Raw genomic sequence first — 12,334 nt, 5'->3', positions numbered from 1 at the left:
ACCAGACACATTCCTCCAGCCTGGGCCACAGCACATGGTGCTCAGTCTCCTCTCTAATAAACGCTCCATAGGCGCTGGGCTGCAGGCCATGGTCCAGGCAGGGGGCTGGTAGGGGGTGAGCCATGGCTATGTGTGTGTGTGGTTAGGCCCAGGGTTTCTTTCATCCTGTGCCAGCCCAAGCTGGGTGTGAGCAGCTAGAGGTTGAACTCCAGGATTTATTGGTTCCTCTGGTTCCCTGGTTCATATACTGCGAACCCAGGATGCTGGGATGGAAGCAGCAGTTTACGATCCACTTCCCCACTGCACCGCCACCGGATGTGGGTCCCAAAACCTCACTCTCCTTTTCTCTTTGGCCCTTTTTGAACAGGACTAGTATCATAAAGACAGTGTGGAATTTGCTGAAATCACTGGTTTCCTGGGATACAGCTTTGTGAGGACAGCCAAGTGAAGATGTTTTATGCAGCTGACCGTTGTGCTTGCTGACTGGCATGTAGATCCACGGATAAAGTTCAGGATCTTACTGTAGCATGGACCGGTGTGTTTTCATTGCCAGCTAGAGTCGGCTGCTGGTGGAAGTCTTCAGGTTTCACACTGCATGCTGACGTCTTAGTCTTCCTGCTGCTGACGGTGCAAACTGCCACTGTTGAGTACCAGTCTGCTACTTTGCGCTGACCTTCCATCCGAGGCTGTGGTCAACACTGGTTGCTTCTAACCAATGAGCCTGTTGCGTGCCTCCTTCTGTGCTGGGCGATCTCCGTTCAGGCCGCAGATGACCCTGTCACAAGGCTACTGGTTGCACCAACACAGGGACATGTAGATGTTGTCATCCATTGATTCATACATAAACCATGGTTTCACAGCTGGAATTATTAGTGCATTATACTTACTGACTGTACATTCAGCAGATTCAGATACAGCAGAAAAATGTAAGAATCTTTCAATAACATATTTATTATTATTGCTGTCATTGTTGTTATCATTATTATTATTACTTTACATCTCTATGTGGAACTTGCATCGTTCCAGATATTGTTCCACACAGTGCCACATCCGATTGGTCGAGGAAGATGGCCACCCACCCTGAGCTCGAGGTTTCTGCCCCAAGCAGAACCGGTTTCTTTTGCCACTGTCACCAAGTGCCTGCTCATGGTGGGAAATGTCAGGTCTGTAAATAATATTAGGGCACAGCCCAGACCTGCTTTATTTGAAATGTATTTTATGATTTGGTGCTATATAAGTAGAGATTGACCTGGCTTGACTTTTTATTTCATTATGTCTAAGCTCTAAAGTTAGACTCTCTTGATTTCTCTACATCTCAGTAACCAAACTCATCTTCACCTGTCCTTTGGTCTGACCTGAACTCTCCTGTCTGTCCACCAATACTTCTTCTTCTTGTGTCACGTCCACCAAACCCATTGCTCGTGGCCTCCACCCTCATCTCTTCCGCAGCGTCTTTGAGCACAGTCGGAGCAGCCCATCTGCAGTCGCCACTCTGTTCCAAACCCTGCCCCTAAAACAGCGTCCGGCCTGATGAGAGGGTCCCATAATGCACCTCTCAATGACATTCATTAGCTAAACCCCACCCCACTCCTCCATTTACACATGCTCTACCCCTCTCTCGTGCCCCCTCGACCCCCATCTCCTTTGTGCTGTGATATGAATGCACTTTGATGCCTAATAAGTGGCTGTGTCCTTTTTGACATGAACAGCCTGTGCCTGCCCTGTTCAGCCAGTAATTAGCCTGCACTCCTTACTTAGCTGCCATGTACAAATTACACTGCTCCGCCTCTATCTCTCCTTCTCTCCCTCCCCGACTTTTCATTTATGGGTACTGTCTGCTCCCCACATGTTCTCCATCTTTTCTCTCTCCCTCATTTTTTCAAAGCTCTGTCCTCCTTTTTTCTCTCTTTCTTTTTTGATGTGTTTAATTTCATTTTTGTAATGTCAAAATGTTCCTTGTGAAGACAGGACGCTGCTGACCCACTCCATTTGAATCCTTGACTGTCTCTACTTGGTGTTCACTCTCTTTATTAACAGGTTTATGGCATCTCCCCACATATGAAGGGTAGGAATTATTTTCACAATGGGTTAGGCTACTCAAATGAGTATCTTCATCAAGAGTGACTTGTGTTGTTGTGAAATGTGTTAGCAACATTTGTTTATATTTGGTTTCCAAAAACTCGTCAGTGACTACGTCATCTTAGACCTTTGATTCAGTCATTTTCTATATTTTTCATGTGACCCTGTGATCCTTACCACACATACACATATTTTTATATTTCATTGAAAAGGGCTTACACATGCAGTATTTCATTGGACTGTTAACTAAACTTTATTTACTTCCTTACCTAACCTACTGCTTAGTTATTCAAGAGGTTCTCAAAGTGGGGTCTGTGTACCCCCAGGGGTCCTTGAGGGAGTCCCCAGCAAAAAGGAGAATATTTTAATTTCAATATAATATAAATAATATAAGTAACACGATGACAGAATGTGTCAGAGCTCCAGACATTATGTTTTTGGGTTGTCCGTACATCCATACATCCCACTCTCATGAACAGGATATCTCTGTAATGCCTTCAGGAAAATTCTTCAAATTCCATTCACTTGGATTCAAGGACAAAGTGATTAGATTTTGGTGGGCAAAGGTCAAAGGTCAAGGTCACTGTGACCTAACAAAACGTGTTTTTGGCCATAACTCACTAATTCATTGTTGTACACTAATTATGACACAATTTAACTCAAGTATCTATACGAATAAAATGAAGAGATGATTATTTTATATCTAAATGGTCAAGGGTCAACTTCACTGTGACATCATAATGTTCTGCAAAAACAGCTCTGGCCATTATAAAACACTGTAACTCAGGGAATAGAAACAGTTTCCAGCAACTGGGCTTGGTGCAGGACTACAACCACAAGATGGTAATTCTAGTTTTGCGTATGGATTTGATTAGTGTTGATTATGTAGGATTGATTGACATGCTTGTCTTGTCTTAATTAAATTTATTCTTATTTGGTGTAATGCTTAGCTATGGCTGTAAAGCTAACTTCTGATAGTTAAAACATTTACTGACTAATGGAAATCAAGTGAATGCCTTGGGCTCAACTAAAGTTAGAACTTGGGGAAACTGCAAACTCATGATGGTCCTCATATAAAAAATGTTAATGTGTGCAGCATCTCTACATACGACTGCCAGAACAGTGCAAGTCCGGGGTTGAGTATGGGTCAGTGATGAAAATCTCCAGCTGCCCTGATGACCAACCTCTTGCTGCACATCCACAACAGGATGGCTTCATTCAGACTCTGTGCCCTCACACCCCCGACCGCCGGCCTCCTCCTGCGTCCCCGAATCAATAGAGATGTAAATAAGGCCATGCAGTTAGGGACCTTTGTTTGGGGCGCCCACACTGGAGTGGCCTGGCAAGTGCTTGTCCTTTGTCTCCCCCTCTCTCAACCCCTCCCATCTCTATCTACATAGATGGTGAGTTCAGCTGCTCAGGATCATCTGTTTATATAAAAGGAGGCTTGTGTTTTAAGGGGATGAGATACTGTTTTTGCATGTGCATGAATGCGTCTGTGTGCATGTCCTAACAATAATGACAGCAAATAAAAATCAACATGTGTTGATACCCGTTTAGCCTTGTAAACATGTGTTACCAGTTATCTTTACACAAACTTAGACTGCAGACCTTAGCTTAGCTTAGCGAGCTTATCAAGAATGAATAGAAAATCCAATATATCTGTATTTTAGGCACAATATGGCTGCTTACACACCTAGGTGCAGTATCAGCTCCAATTACAAAAGCAGCCAGTCTCAGGTTGTTAATTGAAGAGGCTGAATCACTAAACACCAGGGACAGTACTATCTGAATGTTAATTCAGAGTAATTTAGACCACTTTAATGGAAACTGCAAAATAACTGGACAAATAAAAAAAAAAAAAAAAGGCGATATGAAGGGATTTCATACCGAAAAGCACCAGGCAATCAGATGAAATCACAACAGTTATGAGTTTGGCAGGTGCACAACGTCCAAAGCTTTTTACAGTAATGGCCGGCGCTATTATGAACATTAGTCCAATTCCCTTACGAATTCAGTAATCTGTGGTAAGATGGGTCAGAAACACAAACACACACACACACACACACACACACACACACACACACACACACATACATATCCACGCTCACCCACGAATGCATCCCCCAGTGTCAGGTCCGGTTGGGTGCTGTGGTGGTGCTGGGAGTGTTTGTAGGTTGAATATTGAGGAGAGGCAAGAGGGCAAAAGGGACGTGCTGGCATAATGCATTTACTAATAACTGTTTATTATTGTTGGTTCCCCAGGGGAAGCACTTTATGGAAATGGCTGTATATGAAGGGCAGAGGTGCTGGAAGGCCACAGGGAAAATTAGCGTTTTAGATCCCCCCACAATGTCCTACCAGCTTCATACCTTGTCTGCCTGTTGTGTCACCCTGGGAGCTTGGATCATATACATGTGGTTGTTTATGGTGATGCAGACGCACAAAATAAAAGTTGGTGGCGGATTATGAAAAACAAAAAGTTGCATTTAAATTCATGGATAGTTTTCAATTCACTCCACCCTGAATCCCCTCATATATCTGGAGTTCACACTTTGGAAGACAGTGAACCCAGCACAACACACTAATTAATGCACACGGACACATACGTAACACACAACTGCACTGTCTTGGGCAAGGTGTGATCTCGCACTTACTTGCATACATTAATTAAGTGCTTTGCTTCTAATAACACAAAATGACAACTGCACTACATTAATGAATTGACTGTTCCAGTAACACACAACACATCTTTACAGCCACAGTGGCTCTAATTCAGTAAGACTTGGCATATTTTAACACAGGCTTGACAAAAAACAGGAACACTCAGTACATAATACAGAGGTGCTATTACGCACTTTGCACCTTGAAATACATCCTTACGACTAAAAGGACATTTGGTGATGTAAATTAGATCTGTCAATACCAAACCGTATAAAAATATTGCACTGATATAGTACAAATTTACATTTGTTGTAGATTTAGATTTGAATCCACCTGAATATGCATAGGCAGTACCCAGTTAACAGTCAGCTCTCAATCATTTCATCTGATGTGTTAACATTACATTCAGGTTACTATTAATTCAAATAAATAAAGTTTTGTCACCAATAAAACATAAAATGTGAACAGAAGTTTTGCATTCAGCACTGCATCCATTGAGGTCAGTTTATTTTCCTCCATGTTCTCTTTTTGTTAGAGGTCCAGTATTGTATAAAGGTAGATGTCCATGTGTTCTTTTGATCATAAAGCAGGTCTATATTCATACTGTGAAAGTATCAAAGCCTCAGTCCACAGAGAAATGCACACAGCCTGTATTCAGAAACTGAGCCTTAAAACCAGCCGTCAGGACTTCTGGAACTTTGTGATGTCACAACAAAGCAGTCACTGCCCTCTGCCATGCCCCAAGCCCCACCCGACTAGACTCACCATCCAACCTTGCAGGATTTGAGTGTAAATATAATTTTTTTTAAATGTGCAGATGTACTCATTATTACTGTGAAGGACTTTGGGATAAAACGAGGATGGGGACATCTGTGGGGAGGACAGTCCAACAGCAGCACAAAGAGCAGCCGATGAAATGATCATACAGTTAAATCAACACCTCTTTAACACAGTTTGAACAAAAGCTGAACATCATAACCTTCATGGAGGGAGGATTTATTTCAGGACTACTGCATGAGACTACATCAGCTTTAGTTAGGTGTACCTGATAGTGATTGCAGTTATATCTGCGGGCACTGCTGTTAATCTGCAGATCGAACATTCTGAGGCTACGTTCACACTACGTTTCAGTTTTAAAATGTATCACTTTTGCACTTTTGCTTGTTGTGAGACACTCACAGTCGCTCCCTGATTAAGTCTATCAGCCTCGACTACCAGTGGTGAAAGCAACACCGCTAACGAATTACAAGCACTACTACAATGACCTTGTTGTCTTTGCTAGCAGCTGTTGTGCAGTTTAAATTCTACATTTTAACGCTACATTTTGCTGTTCCTCATTTGTGGTCTTTTCTGCAGCCAATCAAGTGCAGGGCATACAATCAGCTTCCTGTTTACACCAGCTTGCACATGCCCACTGTATGTGAACGATCATGAATGCATTTGCAGGTGTGATATTATGGATGGTTGTCTGGACGGAGATTATTCTCGTTTTAAAAAGAAAAGTAGTGTGGACACAGCTTGATTAACAGTGTCAGGCATAAATTAGACTCAGTGTTTGGACTGCTGAACTCGCTATGATTTATTATTTATTTTGGGCAGTGGCCAAACATTATTATGAGCTTTTAAACTGTTCGTGTCCAGGAAGTAGCTGTAACATTCAGCATTTTAATGTCAGACTATGATCAGGCTAACGTCTGATTGGGTGGTGGTCTCTAAGTCTGGGACAATAATTTGTTCAGTGGGTGGCAGGCGGTTTATTTATGCATACATAAGGATTCAGATGACATCAGAGCATAACTAGTAGGTAATAAACTGATAACTGAGTGTATACAAGCATGTCCAGGCTCAGAGGTACCATTTGAAGCCCGTCCCAGTCGTTACGTAATCTCTTTGATTTAAGGAACCAGTGAGGAGAGCTTAATGATGTTTGGAGGAGTAAGGGGAAACACTGTGTCAGCTGCAGATCGGTGCACTGCAGAAAACTGCTGAGCAAAGGTCTGTGTGTGGGCTCATCTACACACCACAGTCATATTTCACTGCTGGATTAAATCTGAATGTTAATCTTTGTGTTGGATGTTGTTTGGTAGAAAACAAAAAAAAAACCCAATAAATTAAAGAAGTCACTTTATTTCACAAGTGATGTGCTCTGGTGGGAGAAGAAGAACAATTAGAATATTCCGACCACCAACGTGCCTGGTTATTCACAAACAATGTCACAGTAAAAACAGTGCAGAGACAACTCACTCTTCCACTGAAACAAGTGCAACTTCTGGAACCAGAGCAGAAAGAGATCTGGCAGGACACTGAGGTCATTTTATTGAACATGTCTTGAAATACGCCTTGCGAAGCAGGATCGCAGATAAAAACATTTGTCAAGCCTAATCATTTTTGCAGAGTGTGTGCTTGTGTGTGTGTGTGTGTGTGTGTGTGTGTGTGTACTTTGTAATGACATGGCTGGGTGAGCCTGTTGACCTCACAGCAAAGCACCGGGAGAGCCTATTTTTCCTCGTTCTCCAGAGGAAGCAGGAGTCCAAACCCCGCTGGTTTTGGCTGAAGGATGTGTTTGTCTGCTGTGTTAGTCTTCAGCACGTCTGCCGGTGGTGTTCTGCGGTCGGGAAGAGTCCACATGGAGCCCGAGCCAGCTATAATCCAGTCTGGACTCAGCTGGACCACATCGTGAAGAAACCCCAGATGCATGGTTAAACACATTATGACCCTGTCTCACTCGTGTCTGTCTTCACGTGTGTCTGAAACTGAGAGAAACGTAGTTACAGACACAACCACATGAGCAGTGGTACCTGGAGCGCCGCTGCCCATGCTACAGCTTCATTTACAGCTGTCAGATTATTAGACAAGATTTAAATAAATTTATTTGGAAAGATATCAAATTATTATATCATATATAATCCTGCTCTATTTTGATTTACTGTACTTATTGTGTTCACACTGGGGATGGACTGTTTGACAGTGTATGAACTAAACACAGTTCATGTATTAAATATTTGTTATACAGCATTTTAAATCTCTCTTGATACAATTGTGAACAACAAAAATGCATTCACCTCAAAAATCATGATGTCAATCATTTTAATTCAAAACTTCAAAGATTCACAGTCTCTAACAATGTTTGCAGCCGCATCACATTTCAGAAGAACCTAAGTACATCAGTAAGTTATAATAATAATTCAATAATTCATAACTCAAAGGTATTCAGCATGTACATCTACAGTGGACCTGTGGGTCAGATTATGGGATCATGGAATTGGACAAAACCCAAGTCAATTCAGAGTTAATCCACTGGATCCATTAAGGTGGTTTTGGTTCTATACAGCCACATATTGCAAGGCCAAACAGTTTTAATTTGTCATATCTGTCTACGTGTTACAAGTACTTTGGATGCGTAAAATAGTACGTTCACAAAAAATTTGTATTACCATCTCCGTTTTCACACAAAGGCTGTGTTACCGCTTTAAAGTCACCCACACAGTTCTTTATTCAAACATCTGCCCAGATGCATGCAGCTCTGATAAGGTGGCCTTTCTGATGTCACTTCTTCAAGCATAGGTGCCCTGTCTCCTCACGACCCAAGAAGAGTTGTTATCTGAAATGTTGTTGCATTTTGTGAAATGTCATATTATCTGAAACTTTGTTACAGCTTGACCCTCAGGCCTACCATATACAATAGTAAGTGAACGCACCACCGCTCATTCGACTCAACATTCAGCACTGACTTTGTCACTTCAGTGGATCCAGTCAAAACTAGCCAGGCCTACACTGTGCATAAGGTAAATAGCTTAGACACCTGTAATTTACAACAGCTATCAGATTATGTTTGTTTCTGTGGCTTTCATGTCTTTAATGATCTTAGTGAGTTCTAGTAAGGTGTTAAAGAGAAAGTGCGAATTACAACAGTGCTCTCGGTCATCAGCGAGGAGCTCCACTGCTAAAAGCTATTGATTCAATCACTGACAATGATGATTCAGTGTATTCTGAATACACTGAACTGATGTTCAGTACATTTATAAGCTGTGTTTATAAATGTACTGAACATCTTAAGTATTGAACAGGAACCCAAGTTGACTTTCCTGTGAAAATGTATGGTCCACTCAATGAAGTGGTTTAGATAATCAGCCTGAACTGATTTTTACAGCCTGTCTAGTTATCATGATGACATGTAGTAATGTCCCTGAGTCTGAATTGCTCATGGTTAAACACTGATTTCCAATCCAAAACTTAAAATAATAAATTAAAAAATTAAAAAATTTTTTTTAGAATAACAGCAATCATGACTGAGCCTCTTGTTAACCTCCACCAGACCACATTATTTAAACTCACAGGAATTCTGGGATATTAAGTCTTTAAAGTTTAACTAGATACTCTTCGGGCTGCTACCATCTGAAACTGCCTCATGTGTTACATCATCTCCTTTGTAAAAGCTTCCTTTGTATCAGCCACTAAAGTGTGTCTGTATATGTTGACTAAAAAACAGGGAAGTACTTACCTGATAAATGATTAGACCAACATTTTCTTAATGAGCATGAAGAAGAACAAATAAAAAGTCTAAATGCAGACTGAATGAAGACATACCCTCGCATGAGGAAGAAACGGTAAGGCAGGCAGGCAGGCAGGCAGGCAGCCGGCCTGAACTGTAATTAATGAACAAGTTTCTCATGATTAACTTTTATTAAGCGATACTCCTGAGTCCTCTAGCCGGCAGGTAATAGGAGAGGCCTGGGGAGAGGGAGAGAGGGATGGAGCGAGGGAAGGACGAAGGAGGGAGACACTCGACCCCATTATTTCTCCTCAGTCGCTCGTAAAAACAGCATCCCGTAAACTCATAAAATCCTTTCCCACTGTAACTGGGCCCTTAAGCTGCGGCCTGGTGAATTAGAAGGGCACGCAACGCACAACCAAGGAAGCCTACTATAGAAGGAATGTTACACGTCTGCATGTTGAGGCTGCCATTTATACCTCATGTGTAACAATTTATTTCTACAGGCACGATCATGGTGATTATTATTATGTGTGTACTGTCGAATAAGAGCTAGGGCTGTGCCTGATTGATTGATTGATCACAGAAATGTTTGATGCCTAAACACTTGACTGTGTGTGTCCCTGCACGTTTTGGCCATTTGGTCCAACATTAAGAATGAAAAAGAAAACAAGCTGCTGTAGCACCTTAAGAGACATCACATTGCACACACATACACCCTTGCAGGTGCACAAACACACAAACAGGCCCAAACAATCTCCAGTTTCCAGTAAGATGCAGTTGTAGTGCAGCACTCAGTGGGACCTCTGGCATTCCTTGTTTTCCACAGTTCCTCAGAAATCTGGCTTGTGTTCTGCTGTGGCCACTTGAGACGATTCCTTCTCACGTGTGTCAGTAAGAACAGATCAATGCTTGGATTTCATGTTTCAGAGCACAAAGAAGAAAATTCATGGGATCTAATACGATGCATTTGTTAATGATGTCATTTCTCAAGATCAAAGTCAGTATTGCTATTAAAGTTTGATATTCTGTGTTCAAAAGAGGACCCCCCCCCCCCCCCATTGTAGAGCCTAGTAACACATGTAGCCTTCCATGCAAGCTGATGCAACGACAAATGTTCCCAATTCCGAATGCTTGGTACATTTTATGAACACATGGGTCTAAATATAGAACATACAAGTGAACAAAGTGTGTTTAGCTTCTGCTTGTGCAGCTTGGTACCTTTGGGGAACTCCTTGGTTGTGTTAGCATGAAAGTAAGTGAAATGGCTCAGGATAGTTGATTGATTTGACCACTTGATTATGAGAATAGTTCTGCATTTTTGGAAACAGGCTCATGTGTACCTTTTTGAGAATGATAGGACTGATATGACGGCGGTTAGCTTAGCATAAACAAGGGAAGAAGAAAGAAAAAGGTAGCCTCTATCTGTCCAAAGTTCAACAATTAAACCAACCAACACATCTAAAGCTGACAATTAATACCCTCTGTCAAATGTTTCACTACACATACAGAAACAATAAAATGACAGTTTGTATTTTTAGGATAGGAAGTAAATACTATAACTAGTAGTTAGTGACCAGCAGCAGTGACTTAGGGGTATATGCACATTTCAGAGAGAGCTAAAGCTAAAGGCTAGCTGTTACAACCTGCTTTTAAATACAACTTTGAAAATGGGAAAGTAAATTAATAGGGGAATAATACAAAGGTAAATAAATACAGAACCAAATTAAAATAGAAATATCAGTTTATGTCTTATCTTATTACTTAATTGACCCCTTGTCTTATATTAGGGCAATGATCAAAATTGAAGGTACAAATACATTGTATCCCCAGTTGTTCTCTTATTTCATTTAATAAAAAATAAGAGAACAAGCTATGGATAAAAGAAGCACATACCTGCAGACAAAGAGTTAGAGGAGGAGTGGTGACATGGCCATCCCCAACTTATTGTACAGATACTCTGATATAAGCTTCTTAAGGCCAATAGAAATCACATCAATGATGTGTTCTGATTTTAATTTCCCATATCTACAATGGTGACAAAAACCCAATGGAACATTTTTAGACAAAATATAAACTATACTGACCTGGCAATATCTGCAGTGATTTGAACTAAAAATGGTTCATCAGTGAATATCTGCCCCTGCTGACTATATTTTCCCTTGTCCAGCAAAACTCACTGGTGCATCGGGCTTTGTGGAATATATGGAGAATTGCATCAAATCAAAATGGGATTCATATTTCAAAATATAATAAACAGAGATCCAGGCTGCTAACACCAGGAGAGGTCTGTGGCTCAGTCCTCTGCATCACACAGCATAAAGCCGTCATCCTCGTGTAAGAGATTTTCATAAGGCGAGCATCCTCCTAAGATGCCGGCTCTTCATAAAGGAGCATTAGCCATTAGCCACGAGGGCTCACATCTCATCCCCGCCACTTTACACTGCCGTGTCTCTTAGCATGCCTGCTAGCATATGTTATTAAAATGACAACTGCTTTACGACAGCTACACATAGGGTCATGGTGACAGTCATAATCTATTACCTGCCTGGTGTTTTTGAAAAGAAAGCAGTGCTGTGTGTGAGGTCAGGAAAACAGAGGAAGTAATGAAAAATGCAAAGACCGGTGAAACAACTGGGGATCCGTTTGAAAGCCACTCCACCGTATCTCCCTGATAATCTTTTGTCAGTCACATTGTTACGAGCATATCATCCATTTGTTTTATGTTGTCGTTTTCTCTCCACCGTTACGTCTGTGCTGCTCTCTAACACTGCGTGTGCACTCCGCAAACACTAAATCCCATTGTGCATAACAGCAGGAGAATGGGGGGGGGGGGGGGGGGGGGACGTCTTGAGTGTGTGAGCATGTGCACATTTGTGTGTGTGACTGTAGAAGAAGAAAAGGTGCATAGAGAGGGCACGCAAAGAAAATTAGTAAAGAATTAAAGCACATGGTTCTGCGTTTGCAACTGCGTGACAGTGTGAGCCTGTGTACCTGTGCACGTGCATGTACAGTAGTCTGCGCTTGTGCATGTTTTGTGTGTTCACTAGCACACTCGGCGAGCTGTGTGTGTTTACATGCGTGTGTGTACCCTGTGTG

The sequence above is a fragment of the Trachinotus anak genome, unplaced genomic scaffold (assembly GCF_046630095.1).
Source record: "Trachinotus anak isolate AG129_WGS33_773 ecotype Australia unplaced genomic scaffold, CSIRO_AGI_Tana_v1 ptg000007l, whole genome shotgun sequence".
Taxonomy (NCBI): domain Eukaryota; kingdom Metazoa; phylum Chordata; class Actinopteri; order Carangiformes; family Carangidae; genus Trachinotus; species Trachinotus anak.
This window is presented reverse-complemented; position numbering follows the sequence as displayed.